This window comes from Colletes latitarsis, chromosome 14 (genome assembly GCF_051014445.1).
Source record: "Colletes latitarsis isolate SP2378_abdomen chromosome 14, iyColLati1, whole genome shotgun sequence".
NCBI classification, from domain to species: Eukaryota; Metazoa; Arthropoda; class Insecta; order Hymenoptera; family Colletidae; genus Colletes; species Colletes latitarsis.
Window position 1 is genome coordinate 17,068,923 of NC_135147.1, and position 6,721 is coordinate 17,075,643.

Sequence of the window (6,721 nt, forward strand, 5' to 3'; positions counted from 1 at the left end):
TCATGGAGATAAAAATGTTTCTTCAAAAATATTGCAAAGCGTAACTTTATTATTTGGTTTACCAATGTGCAGTTCATAATCAACATTAAACTTTCCATTCTTAATTTTCTAGAATCATCTTTTGTACGTTCTTCCAGTATTAAGTAGACTATCGATAGGCATCTTTCTTCCCCCGTTTCTTAGTAAATATTCGTGATAAAACATTTATTTCAGTGTACATCGAAGGGAACCATTAATAAAATAAATGAGTCTCGTATGTTTCGTTAAAATGATTTCCAGTAAACCTAATAAAAAATGCTCGTAAATTAAGATAAATAAATATACATGACGCCTATGTTATTCCGGATTCCTTTATTTTAAAATACTCGATAACGTATCCATCCAGTCCTCTCAACTGAAATGAAACGGTCGAAATATTTATTTTTTGTACCGATGCATGATAATTGTCATGTTTACTTTGACTTTGTTTTCAACTTTCTCTATCGAATTAGAAAGCGTGGCTCGTTTTCCCAAGGGACGCGCATCAGAGTATTTCTCGTGGACACGCAGCATGCTCTCATCCTGAATTATGCCGACAGTAAACCGTGCATCGCATGCGAGAGCCACCCTTATCGTTAAGGGCAACATCCCTGATTATCATCCCGGCGAACCTTCGGTGGGATTATCCCCACCAAAGAGATTTATCGAGCCTACTTACACTCGACTAGCCCCCAAAAAGGGGTCAAGAGGTCCTCCCGTTCGTGTTTCCCTCTTTCTTTCTCTTCTTTGTTTCATCCCCATCATCCCCGTTCGTTTCTCGACTGTTGGTTCATCCTTTCTATCGTTCCGCTTTATTCCTTTTCGATGGATAAACGAAAACCTACAGGCATTTCCAGTGACACTGTTATTGTGAAAACAAGCAGCGCGAATGTACGTTAATCTTTGTTCAGGGTCTGTGTTTATTTACATTTATACGACGTGTCTGTAGAGCATAATTCCAGAATAGTGTACAGTGTTTTGTGTTGAAAATGAAACTCGCTTCAAAATTGCCAGTACCTTTCCATCTTTATTGAAATAAAGCTTCCGTACACACTCCTTTCATTCAAAGTTTTAGTAATTATATAGAAAAGAATCCACTTCATCGATTACAATGACATTGAGATATCGTTCTCCATATACGAAAACAAGAATAATTGTTAATTAACACAGTAAGACATTTATTTTTTCATTTCTTAGTTTTCATTGAAATACATGCTTGAATAACTTCTTCATTTTTATGTTATATTTCAAATCCCTTAGTATTTTCACTTTGAAGAGTGTGTATATAGGAATAGATGGCCGATCGAGCACTTGTGAGAGAGGTACAGGTTGAGTGTAGCCCTCTGCTGGCGAGTGTGGGAAGTTTCGCCACAAAACAATTGCTTGACAGGACTAAATGAAGAGATCTAAGGAACTTTGATTCCTTCTATTTCTTTAGTTTAGTAAATTCCTTTGTAAAAGAGAGATCGAAGGAAGTTGGATTTCTTCTATCTTTTTTTGGATCTCCACTCACAGTAACCTCCTCGCGGTGAAACCTGGTAATCGGTGTTACTTATGACGAAGGGGCTAATAGCTGTGAATTTAGAATTGTTTCTTAAGATACAAGAGAAAATTGTATCCTATAAATTGTTGCAAGATTTAAGAATACATGGATCTTTGAATGCATTAAATAGATTAAACACTCTGCCTATATCTGAATGTTTTAATAAATTTATTCTTACCATGATGTTGTTTCTAAACGTCGAATATTTATAAAAAATAAATATGCAACTAAATATATTTTATTCAATTTACTGTATGCTATACATATAAGTTCTCAGAATTTCGAATCACCTTCTAAGAATACCTTTTGCACAAACCTGATGTTACTAATGAAACTGGATACTATTAACTATGATAAATTAAATAACATTACGCAGTAGATCATTGAACTAGTTCATTTCATTAATTTATATTCATAAAATTTATAGCTTCAACTCAAATTTAATTTATAATATAAAACTTCTGCTTCAATACAATTTTTGCATTTATTAAAATAGTCGAAAACTGTTAATTATTCAAAATTAAAGCAGAACTAAGAAAACAATGTAATCCTATTGCATTTACAGCAATTCCACAGATTTATAATTCTTTTAACAGAGTTGTAGCAAGTAATTGTGAATCATTCATAGAAAATTTTCTTATTTGAACGTATTGAGAACTTGTATGTTACTACTACAAATGTAACAATATAATTTTTAGTCTTATTATCTCTGATATAAAAATCTTGAGAAATACTACAAACTTTTTTACCACACTGTTGCTTCTAAGGTATACGTCGTAAAAATACCTTAGCAGCGAACACTCGTTGCCTTGTTAAGGGTGGTGCAATATTTTTCTGAATTCACGATAATGTCGTCTTGGCGCACCCTCAACTGTAACTTATCGAACACTTCATGTCACCATAAATCTTTCGAGTCTCATTCTTGATCTATAATATATTTCGAGTGTTTTATTCTGAGCATGGGGAGAAAATAGGGCAGTTACCAGCCAGCACGCGAAACAACGCAAAGGGCGAATACGTATGGGGAAATAATTTATTTAAAAGAATGGAATGTGAAGATAATGGAACGGGAAAACGTCTCTTTTATTCTATTAAATTGTGAAAATATTGGGAAGTGTTATTGCAAGAATATCATAAGTTTTGTAAACGTTTAATTGAAAGCTATGTTGAACAATATTGATGAATTCACAGCAGAGAATTGATAAAACAATAAAATTTCAAAAATTTATTTGCGTTGAGTTAACATTTAAAATATTCTAAACAATCAAAAAGAGTATAAAATTTTTCATATTTAACTTATTTTATTTCCTACATGCGAATGAAAATGCGTGGATGTCTTATGTTTAAGTTATATTTATTCAATTTTTCGTAAATAGTTATAAGCAATGATACAAAAATGAAATATTTAAAGCATTAATAGTACTATATTTATTGTAAAATAAAAATCAATTTTGAGGAAAAAGTACATGAAATGATTATTATGATTCTTGCTCAAAAGTTATTCCTTTGTTTAATGTGTTGTGATCTAATAAATTTTATGCGAATGACTATGTTACTGATTAAATGCATCTGTAGGAGATAGATGATACGATGTCGAGTTGAAAGTGCATACCACTTGAAGTGACGTTAACTTGGCGACAAAACTCTAGTACCACTTTAATATAACTTTCCGCGGTAATACATTTAACTAGACGCAATCTTGCTCGATACTTTGAAAATTCAGCGTACTAAGAATCTGAACCATTAAAACTTAATCCCAGACTTTTGAAAATAAAACAGCACGGTTACATGAAAAATTGTAAATGCACGGAAATACGTTTAACATTCTTGAAAAGTATTTTACTGTAAACAGTAAAATTTGCATGCTTGCTTTCGAAAACAAAACTTTTAAGCACATTTATAGACATGTTAAAACATGAATTTTAATTAAAATTTTATCTACAATAATATTCACGATTAATACAAATTTAAGAATTATATATTTTTCAATTTCAATTACTTTATATTATTTTTCAATTTCATGGACAATGTGAACAAGTGACAAAATATTATAAAATCCTATATTTGATAAGAAATTAATTTTAAAGCGATAAAGTACCGTCCAGTAATTTGTTTGGAATATTTTGTCATTGCTTTCTAACAAAATTTCGCTAGAGTATTAAACTGTAAACTTACTATTAGTTTAACTAAACTATACGAGACTATTAAAAAGTTTAATTTAACATTTACCTGACATTAAAAATTAGCAAAGTGACCAAGTCGTGTGATTCACCCTCAGCACGCAATTTTTATACAGAACACCCTCCAAGTAATTAAAGAGATACTAAAAAGTCGTTCTATTCTAAATAGATTATTTTCAGGAAGAATCAATTCGTTCGCGGAGACTTCCAATGGTGTACAATGCCACTGATTAACCTCCCAACACCCAGGTCACGTCAATCTCACTTACAATTACTTAAGCTTCCCTGGTGTAACGCTGCTTCATTGCTATCGATAACGATCGATCTGAAACTATTATAAGATCTGCAAATGCCATTAACCCTGCATACTTGCACACAATTCGATCCAGGACAACTTCTCGGTCAGTTATACCTTAAAAATAACTACGTACGAAAAAATCAAAAAAGTATCCAGAGTCGTAATTTTAAACTACTGTTAATTGTACGTAAATTAGAAGGTATATACAAATATATTACTGCAAGTATAATGCGAGGATCACGTCTCTAGGGAAGTTGTATGAGTCTCTGGCAACAAGAATGACCCAGGAGGAAACTTTCTTACGCCAATTAGAGTCTAGCGGGTCTCTCGTAACCGTTCTTTTACGACTCCTATAACGAATAGTGAGCTAGTTATTCCAAGTCCAAAACCCTCTGGCAGCGGTCGTTGGACCAAGGCGGTTATAGGCTTCTAGCCTCGGTACTCCTGAGCGCTATGACACTGAACCGACGCTCACTATAAGCGTAATACCTTTTTTTCAGTAGATGACTCGTTTCATCGCGTGACTTACGTCTTCCAAGCGCCAATCACAGGTAATCCGAAAGGATACTCGTTCCAAGCAACTCTCAGGGTCAAGGTGGTCGTACACGTTTCAAGGTCTTGCAAGCAACTTTAATTCGTTGTTTTATAAGCTATACTTATAGGTAGACTACTTTATGTGTTTTTATTAAAAACTATTCATGTGTTTTTAAATATAGAATATTAAGAATATTGTCTTGAAATGGAAAAACGAAAGTTCGATATGTTAACGATGATTCATAATTGTTGGTAGCCTCAAATAACGTATTTTCTTTGTTTCGTCTCTAGGTTGGAGTCTGCTCAGAATATAAAAAAAACTACATAGCAAAAGAAAAGAAATATAATTTTGTTAATATTTGCAGCAATCAGAATAAGGTTATTACAAAAATTAGTCTTTAAAATTAGGAAATTTCACAGAAAATTAAGGGAGTATTCGAGTGTCCTACAGTAAACCTTTTAAAAAATCGATTTTTTTCCAAATTTTATTGAAGAATGTGCTTTGAAAAGTTTATACTTGTTTCTTTCATATTGTTTTAGTCCGCAAAAATGATAAGAAATATTAAAAAATAGATAAGTAAACTTCAAAGTGTAGCCATCTTTCTAATTATTAATTTTTTTCTTTCATTTTAGTACCTACTTCAGCCAAGTTTATCCTAATGAAGAATCCTTTTTTGTTTTTCATTTCAAATATCTAGAATGGTTGAAATCATGAGAACAAAAAAAACAATGCCTTTTTCGGATTGCATTTTAGAACATGCAGAATGTCTAATTATTAATATTTCACTCTGAAAAATTCTTTTCATATTTTGTAGAAAAGATTCCATAGTACTTTACCACAAAATTATGAAAGATAAATCTAAAAATACGTCTTTTACAGTAAAATACTCTCATATATATACTATCATAATAAGAACTGTCTTAAAAATAATTTAAATATTAAAAGAAAATTGTATTGCAATGTATTGAGTTGAAAAAAAATTCTTCACGCTTTTTAATCGAAATTTAATAGTGACATATACTTGTACATAATTTTATTTCACTATTTATTTGCCATCTTGTTGCATTATTTTTGTTCACCTATTTGGTAACTTAAAGATTCAATCTCTCCAGAAATATGTATCTTCTTGAGTGACGAACTGGTCCATCCAGTTCTTGCTAATTTCAAATAAATCCATTGTTTTTCTATTTAGAAAATTTTTGAATAACAAACTTTCTTTCCAACGCAAAAGAACAGATATTAATTCGAATGGGAAAATAAATGGAGTATGTGAGATAACTGGTCCATCCAGTTCTTGCTAATTTCAAATAAATCCATTGTTTTTCTATTTAGAAAATTTTTGAATTACAAACTTTCATTCCAACCCAAAAGAATAGATTATATTTCATAAATTCATAAATTAATTCGAATAGAAAAATAAATGGAGTATGGGAGAATCATGCAAAACATGTGTAATTTCACGTTTAACATCCCCCTTGAAAATCGAAAAATAAATACCGTATTTAGGTTTAAACCCAACATACTGTACAACGCACGAAAAATGTGATCCAGCGTTATTATCCTTTTGCAGTAATTTAGTGCAGCCAGTTGGCGAAGAATTCTTTTTCAAGGCATTTGGAGCAACTGTCAAAACATACAGAGCACTCGTTCGAACGGTAGGATCTCAGCCGGCTGGTGGTTCATCGCGACGTTGTCTTCTGCGAATTCTATTTCAGAGCAACGCCACGTGCTGTTCATTCGTAAGTTAACAGCCTCGGTTGTGCGGTGATTAATGTTGATCCGCCCACAACGCCAGGAAAATATGAAGGGTTCCATTGTAATGATCATGCAGAAGAGATAACGTGCTCCTACTAAATGTTTCATCGAGAATTATGGGCCTTTAAGGTTTATTATTTTAATTCCGGGGCTTCAGTTAATTCGCTAATTGCAAACGTATTAAACTGTTTTGCGGAATCGTATTATACATGCAGCGTATTTGAATATTATGCTGATAAACATAACTGGCAATGACCATAGGCGAAAAATTATCTAAACTACAGTAGATACTTAAAAAAAAAGTGGCGCACGAATATACATTTCACTTTCGTTCACTTTTGTTTCCTTTAAATTCTGTTCGAATTTTTTTCATAGAGAAAAAGCTTTTATTT